At 46.0% G+C, this 17,445-nt stretch overlaps 1 long non-coding RNA gene across 2 annotated transcripts in view; it reads left to right on the forward strand.

Annotated features, from left to right (window-relative positions):
* Positions 1–17,445, forward strand: part of LOC142829974 (uncharacterized) — a 110,680-nt gene that overhangs the window by 78,617 nt on the left and 14,618 nt on the right. Inside the window, exons 2-3 of one of the 2 annotated variants that reach the window (XR_012904955.1) lie at positions 4,446–4,572; positions 5,177–7,705. The exons of the other annotated variant lie outside the window; for it this stretch is intronic. This is a non-coding gene — a long non-coding RNA (uncharacterized LOC142829974). Of the gene's footprint in view, positions 1–4,445; positions 4,573–5,176; positions 7,706–17,445 lie in introns of those variants that run through there. 2 annotated transcript variants of the gene reach the window in all.

Raw genomic sequence — 17,445 nt, forward strand, 5'->3', positions numbered from 1 at the left:
ATCAATTACTATTAAGCTGTCAATAAGGTAAGAATAAAAAATGTTATTCCTGAGAAGCATGTTCAAAGAGAGTATGAAAAGAACTGATTAAGAATATGCAGTAATCATCCACTTAAGTCTATGAGTATCTGAAATTCATTCCCTTTCATGGACCATTGTGACCCACTAGCTCTGGGTATGTCTACACTACAAAGTTAGTTCGAACTAACGGACGTTAGTTCGAACTAACTTTCATAGGCGCTACACTAGCGCTCCGTTAGTTCGAATTTAATTCGAACTAACGGAGCACTTAGTTCGAACTAGGTAATCCTCATTCCACGAGGATTAAGCCTAGTTCGAATTTACTAGTTCGAATTAAGGGATGTGTAGACCCTTAATTCGAACTAGTGGGAGGCTAGCCTTCCCAGCTTGCCCTGGTGGCCACTCTGGCCAACACCAGGGAAACTCTACTGCCCCCCTCCCGGCCCCGGAACCCTTAAAGGGCCACGGGCTGGCTACACAATTTGTGCCAGTTGCAAGCCTGCCAGCACCCATGCCAGCACACCCAGCAGCTGACACTCCATGAGCCAGCCACCCGATGACACCCAGCTCTCCCCCTCTTCCCGGGACCAGCCTGGCGGCTCCAAGGACCCTGCCCGGGGCCACAAGAGGCGGGCGTCCACGTGGTCTAGTGCGGAGATCGTGGGCCTCATCGAGGTTTGGGGCGAAGCCTCAAATGTCCATGATCTCCACACTAGCCACAGGAATGCGGCCACATGGCTGCCAGCCTGGCCACCAGGGGCCACCAGCGCAGCCGGGAGCAGGTGCGCTGGAAAATCAAGGACCTGCGGCAGTCCTACTCCCGGGCCCGCCTGCCAGGGGCCGACCCGGAGGCGTGCCCCCACTTCCAGGCTCTGGACCACCTCCTGGGGGCTCATGCCGTCCCTGCCCCCCGGGACGTGATAGACCCCGGGGCAGAGGGACTGCTCCCAGAGACGGAGGAGGAAGAAGAAGAGGAGGGCTCCGAGAGCCAGGAGCCTGCCGGCAGCCTGCCCAGGACCCGGGACCCCCGAGGCACCCCACAGAGCCGCTCGCCTGTGTCATCTGAGGCCGGGGAGGCGTCCACATGTGAGTACCATCGTGCTCCCTTTATGTGTACGGGGGGCTGGGGCGAGAGGGAGCCCAAGGACCGTGCGCCTGGGCCTTGCCCATCACGGAGCAGCAGCTGGGGATCCTGCAGGGGCCCTGGCCTTGCAGAGGGGAGCTGGGTTTCACACACCTGGGCCCCTGGGGTAATTGACCGCTGTTCTTGTTTCACCACAGCCGCAGCACCTGGAACTGCAGGGCGCACCACCCCGCATGCAGCAGCCGCCCGCGCCCGGGCCAGCAGGAGAGCCAGGAACCAGGAGGAGTACCAGAGGTGGCACCTCCGGTTCCTGGAGCAAAAGCTCCGCATCCAGGAGCACTGGGTCCAGGAGGACCTGAGGCTGCGCCGGAGGAACTTGGAGGCACTGGAGGAGCAGGGCCGTGCCCTGCGAGGCCACCTCCAGAACCTGCTTGACCACTTCCCAATTCCTCCTGCTCCTCCTGCTCCCCCTGCTGATCCCTGTGCTCCCGCTCCTGCTTCCTCCACACCCCCCGTCCCTCCTGCCCCACCCTCCACAACCATTCCCCACCGACGCCCCCGGACCCGCAGTGTTGCGAGACAGGAGAGGCAGCCGGACCCCCACCCCTGAGCTTTCCTTTCCCTTCCTCCCTTCTCTCCCCTTCCAGCTCCCTCGTCCCAGGTTTCCTCCTCCCCTCTCCCATCCTCCTTCCTCTCTTGCCCCACCCCAGTTATGTTAAATAAAAAGACATTTTTGTTTGAAAAACAGGTGTCTTTATTTGACAGAAGGTATGGAGGGGAAAGCGGAAGGGGGTAGGGTGGAAGAAGGCCCCAGTGGGGCATGCAGGGAGAGGTCAGTCCTCCTCCTCCACCAGGAAGCTCTCCCGCAGGGCTTCCCGGATCCAGATGGCCCCCCGCTGGGCTTCCCGGACGGCGGCGGTGCGGGGCTGACCGTAGTGGCCAGCCATGCGGTCAGCCTCACCCATCCAGGCTGGCAGGAAAGCCTCCCCCTTTCTCTCACATAAATTGTGGAGCACACAACATGCTGCCACCATGGGAGGGATGTTGTGCTCGGCCAGGTCCAGACGGGTGAGGAGGCATTGAAAGCGGGCTTTCAGTCACCCGAAGGTCCCCTCCACCACGATGCGGGCCCTGGTCAGCCTGGCATTGAAGGCCTGGCAGGAGGGATTGAGGTGCCCCATGTAGGGCTTCATCAGCCACGGCTGGAGTGGGTAGGCAGCATCCCCCACCAGGCACACGGGCATGTCTACGTCCCCGACCCTGATGTGGCGGTCGGGGAAGAAGGTCCCGTCCTGCAGCCGCTGGCACACGGAGGAGTTGCGGTACACCTGGGCGTCATGTGCTTTGCAGGACCAGCACACATTAATGTCCGTGAACTGTCCCCGGTGGTCACACACGGTCTGCAGGATCACGGAGAAGTACCCCTTGCGGTTCACGTAACGGGACGCCTGGTGTTCCGGGGCACGGATGGGGATGTGCGTCCCATCGATGGCCCCCCCACAGTTGGGGAAGCCGAGGGCGCCGAATCCCCGGATGACGGCGTCTGGGTCGGCAAGGCGGACCACCCAGCGGAGCAGCACCTGGTTGATGGCCTTGACCACCTGCGGAGAGAGACACAGCAAAGTGCCAATCAGTGGGGTGCCCGGGTGGCTGGGAGCATTCGTGCCCTGGCAGTGCCCTGCGCCCCACTCCTGGAAGCAACCCCCCTGGCGGCGTGTAGTACGGCCGGGACAGACCGACCCCTCCAGTGCGGGGCGCTTTCGCCTCCTCCCTCCCCCCTTTGTCCCTGGGGCGGCCCATCCCCTCCTTGCAGCCCTCCTTCCCCCCGGCGCAGTGGCCGACGAGTGCCATGCCTGCATGAGCACCGCTCCGACGGTGGATCTCCCCACGCCGAACTGGTTCCCTACGGATCGGTAGCTGTCCGGCGTGGAGAGCTTCCAGAGGGCGATGGCCACCCGCTTCTGGAGGGGGATAGCGGGCCTCATGCGAGTGTCCCGTCACCACAGAGCAGGGGCGAGCCACTCGCAGAGCTCCAGGAAGGTGTCCCTCCTCATCCTGAGGTTCTGGGTCCACTGTCGGTCTTCCCAGCGCTCCAGGACGATGTGGTCCCACCAGTCGCTGCTGGTGTCCAGACGCCAGATGCGGCGGGGCACGCTGGTGCCGGGGCGCCGCCGCAGCTCCTCCACGGCCCCTAGGGCGGCCAGGTGGAGAGGCAGGGGGCTGACGTGTACCAGGAGGTGCCAGGCAGCCTCGAGCCATTGCTGGCAGGCTTGCAGCAGCAAGTCCAGAAAGTGCACCAGAAGGTGCAGGGCGAGTTCTGGCTCCATGTTGCCACCTGCAGCGGCATCCCCGAAGGGAAGCACCGACACACACGGGCGCAGAGATCAACGCTTTGCTGTCCCTCCGCGAGGTTGGCAAGCAAGCAGGAAAAGCTGAGAACCGGCTGTCCGGAGGGGTCCCTTTAAGCATGAGCCTCAGATAGCCTCAGACAGCAGCCACACAAAGCAACTACTGACCTGATGCCCTGCCAGAACCGGTTTCAGCTGCCCTTAAATGCGCCCCTGCGTCCAATCAGTGTGGACGCGCTAGTTCGAATTAGCAAAACGCTAATTCGAACTAGTTTTTAGTTCTAGACGCACTAGTTCGAATTAGCTTAGTTCGAATTAACTAATTCGAACTAAGTTAGTTCAAATTAGCGCTGTAGTGTAGACGTACCCTCAGTGTTCTTGGAAAATCAGGGCATAGTACTTATGGAAGACTCTCCACCTGCACCACCAGCCCTGACTTGAACCAAAACCCATAAAGAAAAGCAATGAAAAGGCAGGGGAAGACACCCCTAAGCCTCTCTGGACAAAGGTGTTAGGATTAAGGAACACCTCTAACCACATGTGCATCGGAGATGGAACAGGGAAGCATCTCAATTAGCATATAAAATGGAGAATAGCAATTCCGAAGCAAGGACTGCATTGAACACTGGGACATAGAAAGAAGGAAAGCAATGTCTGATGGGAAATCTCTGTTCCAGATGCTAATGAACCCACACCTGTTCACACCCATACCTGTAATTATCAGACCAATTTTGGTAAAATCCTCTATTTATATCCAAAATACTGAAGCTGTCTAATTGCATTATAAGCTCCCCCCCAAAAAACATCACAGGTAATCAGGAATGATCAGTCCCTATTGTCTAACCTAACAACTTTGGGATAGTCCCTTGAGACATCTGTTTACCCATAAACAAATCTAGAGTTCCTTCTTGACCCATTGTTATTTCCCCACCAATCCCCCTGTCCATGCTCAAGTAAAGTGTTTTGATACCTGGATTTAAATTCCTCATCAGGTACATTGGGACTTCATCTTCTCCTCACTGATCATGTTGGGGCTTTGCTCTCCCTGCCTCCAACATTCTGGACCCCAGGCTACCATGACCTTCTGGGAACCCACATTGACTCACGCTTCATGGAGTGGTGAGATCACTTTTTTTCCTCTGTCTCTCTCCTGCCCCTACCTTATGTGATCAGTTATAGTTTGCTAACCCTAACAGTTGTAATCAGATTTAAGTTAGATTTAATATTGTAACGGTTTTGTTTATTTGGCTCTCCTTGTATGGTTACAACCTGGAAATAAATAACTTTCATAGTTAAGCTGGTTGCTTCTTTCTCTTTTTTTTCTCTCTTCCCTCTCCCCACATTGGGGCTATTGTTTTTTTTGTTTCCCCATACACTCTGTAACAATGCTCCTCGACATAAGCTAAAGATCCCTGTAGCTCCCAAAAATCCTGTGGGGGTTTGCTCATCAAGTGGGTTAGTAGCAAAATTGTTGTGGGGTGAAAGTGGGGATAAAGAAGTGCTCAACCTGAGGGTTTGTGTCGGTGGTACCTTAAAGTGCTGTTTAAACACAGCCTACTGAGTCCAAGGGCACACAAGGATCTCAGGTTGGCATTGCTGTGCAACCTAGTCTACTGAGTCCAGAGACATGTAAGGAGTTAGCTTGTGAGTGCTGATTAATTGGTCCTTTTAGATTTGTTCCTTTAGTACGTGTGTGTGCATGTGTGTATTCTTCTGATTCTAGGTTGGGAAGAACCCAGTTCTGAGGAACCTAAATCTTGTAAGACAGCTCCACAAGGATGGAAATGGCAGAAGGGAGATACTCTATTTGAGAACACAAGGAGCACATTGATAGAATTAATACCCCTCCTCGGAAGAGTAACCCTAATACATGAGCATATTCCAAAACAACAGGCAAATCTGACAACACCATAAAGTCATCATTAGAAATACTCTTAATGATCTATGTGTCCTCAGTAACAGTGAAAATGAGAACAAAAGCAGCAATAGTAGTAGTTCTATATTCCATAGTTTTCTCCTGCTCAGCAAGTTTAAATTTTGAAAGTGGTTTCATATTTCACTTTACCAGTTTTGATAGACATTAGTAAATAAAATGATCAGCAAAATAAAACATTGACACTATCTGAAATTGCTTTTGAAAGTGATTATGCAAAATCAATTAATCTTTGAGTCTGCCTATAGCCTTGCAGTACTAAATAGAAATCAAATTAATATGCTTGCATAATACTCATAGAATCTTTGTGCCTTTGTGACAAAGAGTCTTAAAGGTTAGGTGTTGACAAAATAGACTAAGCGTAATTGGTATGCAAGAAACCTGCACTGCACAATCTCCACAATTTGGTACATAAGCATGAAAATTATGTCCATTATTACTGGGTCCTGGACAACAGTCAAGAGCATAACAATCATTTGGAAAAGGAGAGGGGAAAATAGTGGATCATTGTATAACTGGAAAATTTTCTACAAGATGGAAAAGAATATCTCATCCCAATCTACATCATACCTTGTGCATGTATATAGTCCTTGTGGTAATCTCTCACACGTCATGGGCCAGAAAGTTCCTTCAGATCAATAACCTGCAATGGAGATGTTGCACAGCTATTCTACATCAGGGGAATCAGGGTGTTACAATCCATCCACAAGTATCATGGTTCACTAGGAATCTATCCAAGCTGCAGTCTGTTCCAGCCTGTGTACATGGTCTGCTTGATGCTGACCCCAAGGGAGGGCTGCGTAGAACCACCCAATCTATCTCTGACAAAACTTTAATTTAAACTTAACTGTTGCTTTAACTATAATTTGTCTTTTTGCCCTCCATTGTTTTTAATACTCTTGAAAAAAATTTTCATTCTGGTTGTATTCTATTTTATTGGTCTTATTCTCTGAGCTTCTTTTCTTATGGAGCTTGAAAACCACATGGCTTTGTCTTATCTACTTTCTCGGTATTATAATTCAAGATTATGACAACTGAGAGAATAGATTTGCTGGTTTTACATGGCTGATTGGTTGGCATTGCCCCTCTGAATATTCTGTGAAACGTCCTAGTGCATTACAAGTCATAGATATTTATTTAGCAAAGGCTGTTTTACAGACTATGGCAATTAAGTCTGATAGGTAGCCTAAAATAAATTTCAATAGAAAATGGTATAGTGTGATGACAGATGACAGGATAATAACCAGGCAGCCAATAATGTATGCAACTTAATTTTCTTCCTACAAACATTAAATAAAAAGTCAAATGCTTTCTGTAATGATAAAGTGTAGACACTGAACATCATAATATTCTACCCCCATTGAGATACGGTTCTTGAGCCAAAAATGTTAAAGGGATGGAATTCATAAAAATTAATGTTAGGAGTTGCTTGTAGTGGAAAAAAGCATTATAACAAGATTATGATCTGTACATGATGATACTTAAATGAGTGGTAAATCTAAGCACTTTGAAAAAGAGAGTTGCTTCCTTTTATGCTATAACTGGGATGGGCAAATATCATCCCATGGGCCAGAGCTGATCTACAAGGTTAGCTCCTTGTGGGCCGTATTTACTTGAGCCTATGCAGGTACGAGGGATTGCTTCTCCCATTGGCCACAAATCACTGTTGCCTGCAGAGGTGCAGATAAATATAATGTATATAATGGATAACCCTGATGAACCGCAGCCTTTTATTGCCCATATCTGTGCTGTAATAACAAAAGATTAATTAAGATCTCGTTGTTTGGTGATCTGGGCTCCTCATTAACAATTATTTACATAAAATAAGAAACAGGCTCATTTTTTTCCAGCTCTTTATAAAGCTGTTTATAAAGGTAAGGGTCATGTTCTCTGTTGTGTCCAAGGTGCCTTTGAGTGAAAGGATGGTTTGCAGTCCGCTGACTTTCTGTCCTAATACTAGTACTGGAATAAGATAGTGTATGGCCAGAGTCCAAAGAGACTGTATGTCTTCTGGGGATTCTTCCAGCACAAGAACACATTTCATCACTACAGAAGCAGATAGCTCATTCCAGATATGATTAACATTACATACAAAGTAACTTGAGAATTGCTTGTGCCAAGAAATACTTGGCTCTATCAATGGATCACCATTCTATCTGGAGAAGTTCTACTGATCAGGGTCTCTGTTAGGGGTAAAGAAACTTTTCTTCACCTCCTGTATGTCTAAGGCATGAGATCTCAAAATTGCTATGTTCTATTTTAAGCATGCCCAACCTATACTCCCCAAGAATTATAGCCCAACACAGCACGTCATAAGACTCAGGGCATGCTTCAACACAAAATTTTAACAGCTAATTCATTAGCCTTTTTTAACATGTTTACATCATTTTCATTTATGCAGTTGTGTAAATAGATAAAACTGTACATAGAAACAAATTATCTAAATACATACAAAAGAAGCAGTACATAAAATATAGCTCAATATACATGACTTTAAATCTTATTAAAATATGTGCTTAGGTTTATGTGGCATTTCTATGTAATAAGGTTGGGCAGCACTGCTGTATTCAGTCCAGTTCAGTCTAAGAGTTCTTCCACTAGCACTGAGTATCTTTTTCAAACTTCATCAGCCTCAGAACATCTGAACAACAAAAGAACTGGTAAGTACAATCCAAAGAAAGATGACATCTAGGAGTCACCCATTATTATTTCAAGGGCACACAGTTATTCTAAAGGTCCACTGGGCCACTGATATAGTTAATTCAATTATTGGGATTCACTATGGAATTTTGAGAAGCAAATCAGAACCTTGGGGTTTTGTTACCATTAATCTGCATTGCCTAACACAAGTGACACACTAGAAATCTGTATGAAGGGTCTCCAACATGTTCACTCTTTTTGTCCATGATTTCCATTGAATAGGTATGTAGTGGTGCACGCACTCCCCATCACTGGAATGACCATATTCCGGGGCGTGTCTGCCGCCTCCTCAGTCACCAAGGCAGTTGGCAGTCTCTATAACCTGCAAAACTTCCCTAGTCCTTGTGTAAATCTGAGTCCATAAGTGGCCCTGCTTGCCAGGCAGCGTGACAGTTGGTATAAAGTCCTCAGTTCAAGGTAGTATGTCTTACTGGTTAGAGTCAGTGAATAGTAGCCCTCAACTCAGGCCAGTATGGCTTATTGGCCAGAGTCAATAAATAGCCCTCAGTACAGGACAGTATGGCCTACTGGCCAGAGTCAGTGAATAGTAGCCCTCGATCCTGGACAGTATGGCCTATTGGCAATAGTCAGTAAATTGTAGCCGTTAGTCCAGAGCAGTATGGCCTACTGGCCAGAGTTACTGCAGTTGGGGCTAATGCCTGGACGGGGGACACAGACCCACCATGCTCCATTGAGTCCCAACCCAGGGCCCTGTGAGCAGCACACGGTCTGCTACTCCCTCAGTGGGGAATCCAGCCAAAACACGCTGAGAATACCTGGGTGGCAGAGGCTGCTCCTGCACCTTCCCTGGGTTACTTCCGACCGCTGTGGTTGGATCAACGTCCCATGTGATAGCTGGGTCCTCCAGATGATCATCAGCCACTTCTCCTGGAAATTGGAATCCGATGGTGGTTGCGTTGTGGCTATCTCCTGGAACTCCTGTTCTCACCGGCAGGGTGGCTGGCTGCAGCAGTTCAGGAGCTCTGGCAGGAGGTCTTTCTCCTTCACTGGTCAGCCCAGACTAAGCTGCTCTGCTGCCTTTTATACTGTTCCAGCACTTGGAACATGCCCAATCTGGGTGAAGGGGTGGGACTTCCTCTGCCCACAGAGTCTTAGCCTCCCCCTCTTCAGTGCAGAGTATGCTCTCCCCATCACAAAGTATATATGCAATGTTAACAGCATGTAGGCAGAGCATCTTATTTTCTAGCATGGATAGCTATGCTGTAATATAGTGAAGTATGAAGAAGAGACAAATGCTCTGGAAACACAAAGAAATGTCATTTCCAAGCACGAGTGTAAAAAAGAAAGAGCTGATTTCAGCTGGGCCCAAACATGATTGCGTTGCTACCCATGAAGTGGCATAACAATAGAAAATGAAATGAATTTTCTTTTAAGAATACATATTTCCTAATTCAGGAAGATGGTTCATCTTGTCTTTATACTCCTCTGTCTGCAGGTGTATTTATTTTTGAAGGAGTTGCTGTAGGGATTGCTGCGTTTGATGTTCCTTGTGAGTTTCCTGTAGTAAACTGATGTTTTTATTTTCTTAAGAATCTGGTTTCAGTTTTATATTCATCCTTGTACTTTCCTTTTTAGAAATATTTCTTCTTTATCCCTTTCAGTAGTCTGGGTCTCTTCATATCCCCTTTTTTCCACTTCAACACGTTTTCTTCACTATTCCATGATTCTTATTAGAGATTCACATATTTCTTCTGGCTTCTTTATGTGCAGAGTGATGATATCATGGACTGGACATTACTAAACCAATTAACACTCCATTCATTATACTGCCAGCCCAAAGACTCATGACCCTTGGGACAACGCTTTTGTATGCAAAGTATCCCCCCTATCAGTAATCATTGTGCAGCCAAGGGGCAATACTTCTGATATTCATTAATACTAATGAGGTGGGAATGCTTATGGAATTACATGCTATTGCATTCGGGCCATAAATAAATGAACTTTTCCTGATTAAATGTAATTTTACTGAAGGTGGAGGGAATTGAGAGAATTAATAATCAGTGTTCATTTATTTTCCATTGACAATATTTTTTCTTTGTGTAAATCATTATTAATTCTATTTATATTTAGTGGGCAAATGTTCATCACATTGAACTTGTGTTTTCATTGACATAGATGGCTTAAAAGTTTCAGAAGGGTAGCCGAGTTAGTCTGTGACAGGAAAAACTTAAAAAACAATAAAGAGTCTAGTAACACCTTAAAGATTAACAAAAGATGTAGATGGTATCATGAGCTTTCAAGGGCACAACCCACTTCATGAGATGACTGGAGTATTAGAACTCCAGATCCAAGAATAAATAAAGGAAAAGGGGGGGAGGTAGGAGGGAAAAAAGGGAAAAAAAGAGACAAACTACATCTACACTATGAGTTTTCTCGGAAAAAAATGCTAATGACGGACTAATTTGCATGAATCGTGATCTCATTTGCATATTTTCTGCCGATCCATTTTTGCACTGGGGTTTTTGCGCAAAAACAAGCAGTGTGGATGTCCACATTGCTTGTTTTTGTGCAAAATCCCCAGTGCAAAAATGGATCTGCAGAAAATATGCAAATGAGATCACAACCCATGCAAATTAGTCCCTCATTAGCATATTTTTACTGAGAAAATTCTTAGTGTACATGTAGCCACAGTGAGTAGATTGTTCAAAGTCATTACAAGAGGCTGATAGGAACAATTGGCACCTCCATTGTTTGGTTGGTTGGTTAAGTCATTGGGATGTGGAAGATAGCATGCAAGCCAGCCGATGTGCCTATTCATTCCATTTGCATAAGAATTAAACTTGTAAATGAAGTTAAGTTCCAATCCTTCCCTGTTGGCCTTAAACTACATGGTGACTTGGAGATCCATTAATGAGTGCCCAGGAAGGTCAAAGTGTTCTCCCACAGGTTTCTTTGTATTGCCTTTATGGATATCTGATTTCTGTCCATTAATTCTTTCCAGTTTGGCCAATATACATGGCAGTGGGGCATTGCTGGCATTTGATGGCATAGATCACATTACTGTATGTGCAGTTAAATGAGCCCCTGATGTAGTGACTGATGTTATAATGACTGATGTTGTTGCCTTGTGAAACAAGGTTTACCAGAGAGGTCGACAAAGGCTTCTCTTGTCGACCACTCTGCGTCTAGACTGCTGCACTGTGCCGGATCAGCTGATTGTTGGCACAGCACGGCGTCCATTTTTATTGTAATGAAGCAGGGATTATTTAAATCCCCGCTTCATTGACTATGTTGAATAAACTACTTTACATGGCTCCATCGACGGAGCCATTTAGTCTAGGCACACCCTGTCTGTGGGATTAGAGCAAATCCAGTTTTATTTTAGGGCTTAGCTGTATACAATAGATTGAGAAAAGTGTCTGGGATGGAAGCTAGAGGCATGAAGGTAAGTGTAGCAGTCGATAGGTTTCCAGTTTAGGGTGGTGGAAATTTGTCCATCATTTAATTGTATTGTAGTGTCAAGGAAGTGAATCTCTCATGTGGATTGATCCAGGCTGAGGTTGATAGTGGGGTGGAAGTTGTTGAAATCCCTGTGAAATTCTTCAAGGGTCTCTTTCCTATGGGTCTACATGATGAAGATGTCATCAATGAAGCATAAATAGAGTAAGGATGCTAGGGGGCAAGAGCTGAGGAAACATTGTTCAAGGTCAGCCATAAAGATGTTGGCATATTGTGGAGCCATGCAGGTGCCCATGGCTGTGCTACTGACTTGAAGATACAAATTGTCTCCAAAATCGGAAGTAGTTGTGAGTGAGGACAAAGTCGCAGAGCTCTGTAACCAGGTGTGCACTGATGTCATTGGGGACGGTGTTCCTGATAGCCTGTAATTCGTCTTCACGTGGAATGTTGGTGTAAAGAGCTTCTACATCCATGGTGGTCAGGATAGTGTTTTTAGGAAGATTACTGATGTTTTGTAGTTTCCTCAGGAAGTCTGTGGTGTCTTGAAGATAGCTAAGAGTGTTGGTAGTATAGGGTCTGAGGAGAGAGTCAATAAAGCCAGATAATCCTGTTGTCAGTGTGCCAGTCCTTGAGATGATGGGTCATCCACGATTTCCAGATTTGAGTATCTTGGATTAAGTAATTTTTTAAGCATTTTAAGTATGTTTTAGATGTTTTAAGTAATTCTCAGAGTCATTCTTTGGAAAGTGTTTGTACTTGTTTTTTGTAGCTAAAGATAAATTTATTTACTCCTTTTTCAAGTAGAAAAAAAAGCAGATTATAGTGCAGGTTGAGTTGGAGAAAGAGTGTGTTTGTGTGAGGAAAAGAGAATGGAGGTGTGTGTGTGTGTAGGAACTTGAGGAAAGGGATGGGATGAAGACTGAGAAGAATCGATTTCTTTCTATTTTGGTCATGCTGCTTTATGTCTGCAATAAAACACTGCAATACATTCATTCCTTGCATGGGTTTTCATGTGGATATGAGGGAAATTCTCACACCTGACCTATTCTTTCTTGATGACATATCTGAGGAACAGTCTCAGACTGAGGTGTCAGTAGAGGAGGTATTGAAATAAATTGATAAATAATATCGTACTAAGTCACCAGATGAGATGATATTCATCTAAGAATTATGAAGGAACTGTTTCGGTGGTCCTGTGGAGTCCTCAGGTGTGGGAGCATGTCTCAGGCAGGCTGGTGCACCCTGAACACACAGCTGGTGTGGCTGTGGAGAAACAAGAGAAGTGGTCAGTTATCCCTGGGGACACAGTGGATGAAGCCCAGCCCCCCTCTGCAAGGTAAGGATGACCGTTCCCTGCACCATCAGAGCTGATGTGCTTGCACAGAGGCCATGATTGGAATGTCCGTCTATCCCTGGGAGTGGGAACAGCCCCGAGACTGCACCCATGCCCTTGTGCTGTGTATAGTGCGGCTGAGGTGGGGGGGAGATGTCCCCTGCCTCTGTGTAGAATGGCCTTGTGGAGGGAGGGCGACTTGCTGAGTCCTACCCTGGGGTCAGGACATGTCATCTCTCTTCACACATGCATGTGACTAACAGGCCAAGGCCCCTGTGTGGCAGCCAGCTGGAGCCACCTGCCCAGAGGTGGAACAGCACGTGCTCACACTAGGCTGCTGGCGTGGCCTGCTCCATCTCGGCTCCTGTGGCTCCTGGCACTCCTCCATGCCCTGGTCAGGGCCCTCTGCTCCCGGATCACTGCCCCTCGGAGTGGCACGGACCATCCCGCCCTCTAGGATGTGGTCCAGGGCATCAAAATAGGAGCAGGTGTCTGCCCCTGTTGGGGAGCTGCTCTGTGTGGCCCTGGCATACGCCTGCCGTAGTTCTTTTATTTTCATGTGTACCTGCTCCTAGGTGTGCATGTGGCCTTTTGTGGCCATGCTGGCAGCTATCTGGCCGTAGATGGCCGTGTTCCTCTGTCTAGTGCGGAGATCATGGACATTGGAGGCCTCCCCCCAAATCTCAATGAGGTCCATGATCTCCACACTAGTCCAGGAAGGTGCCTGCTTTTTCCAGCCCCTGGCTGGTTTCTGGGAGCTGAGGGACTGGGCGGTGGATGGATGGCTGGCATTGGCTGCCCAGTGCCATTGTGTGGCCACTGGGTCAGGGGCAGCGACTGCTGGCAGGCTTGGAGCTGGCACTTGCACTGTGGCCAGAGTCTACCCCTTTAAGGGCTCCAGGGCTGGGAGAGAAGAGAGGAGTTTTCCTGGTTTGGCCGAGAGTGGCCACCAGGGCACATTGGGAAGGGCTGGAGGCCCCCTATTTTGAAATAAGCTTCTACATAACGCTTATTTCGAATTAGCTATTTCAAATTTGGCGTTATTCCTCGTAGAATGAGGTTTGCCAAATTTGAAATAAGTGCTCCACTATTTCAAATTTATTTTGAAATAGCAGTTTGGCTGTGTAGACACTAGGAAAGTTAATTCGAAATAATGGCTGTTATTTCATATTAACTTTGATGTGTAGACATACCCATAAAACAGAGACGACTAAAAAGAGACACGACAAAGGTCTATCAAATCGTGAAGCGTATGGAGAGAATGAAAAAGTGATGTTTACCCCCTTCCTAGAACACAGGAGCCATGGATCATCATTGAAAATACAGGGAGAAGGTTTAAAATAAATAAAAGAAGCACTTGTCCATACAATGCATAGTCAACCTGTGGAACTTATTATCAGGAGATGTTGACCAATAGTGTAACTGAATTCAAGGAAGAATTAGACACTTTTATGAGAATAGTCTCATCAATAGCTGTTAGGCAAGGTAATCAGGGAAACAACCCTATGTTCCTGGTGTCTCTGACCTGGTGAATTACAGAAGCTGGGACTGGACAACAGTGGATGGATCACTTAATAATAGCGTTTTTTGGGGACTAGCCACTGTTGGAAACAGAAAACTGGGCTAGATGGACAATTGTTCTGATCCAATAAGGATATTCTTATGTTCTTGATGAAATGGGTGTATTTGAAACTCCAATCTGTGCCACTGTCCATTTGTTTGAAGAGTCCGCAGGAGCTATGAAAAGCCACACACAATTTACGGCAACCCGATACCTGTGGTCTCAGGAGTGCAACCGATTGCCATAAAACATAAGGCCATCTCCCCCCACCCTCTGCTGCTGCTGCACTGCACATTATCTGGTTCAGCTGAAGATCTATTTCGTTATATATTTAACTGGAAATTCAGCAGTAAACATTGCTATTACTCTTTGCAGTTGTTTTGGTTTATATTTTTAAAATTTTAAATAACAATAGTTTTTATTTTGAAAATTAAACTATATTGCCATAGTATCAAATCAATACTAAAATTTCAATAAAATAAAAAGTAGCATCCTTCTGATGAATTAATTGGCCTCAATTCATTTGAACATATCAATCTGAACAATAATCAAAATTAATAGTAACTTTACTCTAGATCAATTTTGTTAAAAATACTCCCTTTTATACTTACAGAATTTTAATTCCACTACCTATACAAGTGTCGAGCTTGTTCATTTGTGATCATCTATGTTACATTTTTATATATAAATGTAACCTGCTTTGTAGTTAGAAATATTCAGCATAATGAAATCATAAAGCAATGAAGAACAGGGCCAATTTAGTTTTTCTATTCAACGTAATGAAAATTAAAAATGGGAAATTTTATATTTTCTATCTTATTTATAAACATTTCTGTGGCACTTATCACTGGAATCTGTGTGTGTCTTTCAGACATGACTGCTGGAGACGATGTGAGGATTAATTACACTGTGAGGGCAATTATCAGTGTTTTCCCTTCTGAAAATGGGAAACAGTTTGCTGAATGCTATGTGGAAAAAGAGATTCTGACACAAGGAATCCTGACTGAAATACATTGATAGGATATTAAAGGCACTCTTGCCCGTTTCTGCAATGCTTTGCCTGTAGGTGTATTTAATTAAAATGATCTTTAGATAAAAGAACAAAACCCCAAATCAACAAGGCATACAGAGTTGTTATTTTGCATTTCAAAAATTGTTTTCTTCCAGACCTCTTTTTGCTTCATCATTTAATAACAGGCCTTGATTCACTGATGTGTTGCCCATTTCTTAGCTATACTGACAGCCAGTCTATTGACCAGAATACAGAAAAGCACTTCCTGTACCTATTTGACATTTTTACTTGATGTATTTGATATTTCAGCGACATCCATCAATGTCCTTCAACAACTATGTCTTAGCAACAGGCTTATATGGGATTCAGTAAAAGACAAACATCATGATAAAGGTCATTGTTTTGAAACCTACTTCACCTTCAGAAGCTGTTCAACATGAAAGGACTCTTGCTTAAGACCAAAAACGTGCTAAGCCTAAGGTTTTGAGGTTTCCTTGCAATTTAATCGAAACAGACACAATACACAACTTTAATTTAATCTATGTAACATCAGTATTGTACTGCCAAAAATGTGCATTTATGGACTCCAGTTCTGTAATATAGAAGGATAAGAGAAGAAAGTAGACCAAGAGAGCAGAGAATGGCCTTCATTCCTAAGGCTACTTAACATGTCTCTAACTTTAAGTAGACAAGTATTCCCTTTGCAATCAAAGGGATCCAAAGAAGATGTTACTTGTGGAAACAATAATATTTTGCAGTTTTGTAGTACCTGCTAGTCAAGGATCTCAAAGCACTGTCCAACTATTTAACATCCCCTCATTTCACCAGTGAGTTAGATATGTATTATGACATTTTCCCTATTTCACAGAGGTGGAAAAGCTGGATTCAAAGACCCACAGATGTCAATAGAAAGAGTACTAATGATTTTGAGGGTTGTGGATTAGGCCTTCATAAGCAGGAAAGTAACCAGAAATTTTTCACATGTCATTCATGATGCCCATGGCACCTCTTGGGATTCTGGCCCAGAATTTCCTCTCCAACAAAACGGAGAAATGCTGTGTCAGAACCCCTGGAGACACAGTGCATTGTTCTGGGGATACACCTGCTTATGAGCAAGACAGCAAAATGGAGCCACCCATGAAGAGCCATCACTGGGTCTAAGGCAAAATCCCCTTCTAACTGTCCCCATCTAAGGCTCCCAGCTGGCTTCTCTATCTGGGCATTCACTGCAACTCCTTTTCCATGTAGCAGTTTTTGAGGCTATTGCTGTTGGACTCGGGCTGCTGGAAGTGGGGTGAGGTCTAACAGGCTCCCAGGGGGATCCTGTTGCATGAACCAACTATAGGTAATGTCAAGAAGAATAATGCTGAGTGTCCCACTGCCCACTCAATCGTGGTACTGCTGCCCCTCCATCACGACAAGGTTGGGGGTTGGCACCAAACATGAGTGAGTAGAACTGCAAGCCCCTTGCACCAGGTGGTGGCACCACTCAGTCCATTTTAGACTTGCTTCTTACTCACCATGACAGAGGACTGAGGGTCTTAGCTGAGTGGACAGTGCTCCACCTTGCCACTTCTGGGGGGGGCCTGCTCTGCTCCTGTCAATGGTGAGTGTCATGTATAATGTTCATATGCCACAGATCATAGGCACTGGCTTCTGTTATTTAGTTCCTTCCCTTGTGGGGTTATGCAGTTGATGAATCAGTATATATCGCCTGACAGAAGAAATAGCTGTTAGCCACATTCCCTCCTGGTAATTCTGACTGACCCCCTACCCTATCCTTTCCATAGTGCCCTACCATTTCCTGAACTGAATGAGTGTGCTCATCCGTGGCTATATTGTTGTATGACAATTTCATGTGTGTTTTTGTGTAGTAAAGAATTCGATACTACAAGTTGGACCTCCCAAAACTGGGACTTCCTCATCCAGCAACATCCGTGGCCTGGCAGAACCACTGGTGTTCCTAGACAGGGAGTCCTGGCTGGGAGTTCGGTGGTAAGAGGGCTGGTGTCTCGGAGCCTGGCTGTGCTGGG

Source organism: Pelodiscus sinensis, chromosome 1 (assembly GCF_049634645.1).
Source record: "Pelodiscus sinensis isolate JC-2024 chromosome 1, ASM4963464v1, whole genome shotgun sequence".
NCBI lineage: Eukaryota > Metazoa > Chordata > Testudines > Trionychidae > Pelodiscus > Pelodiscus sinensis.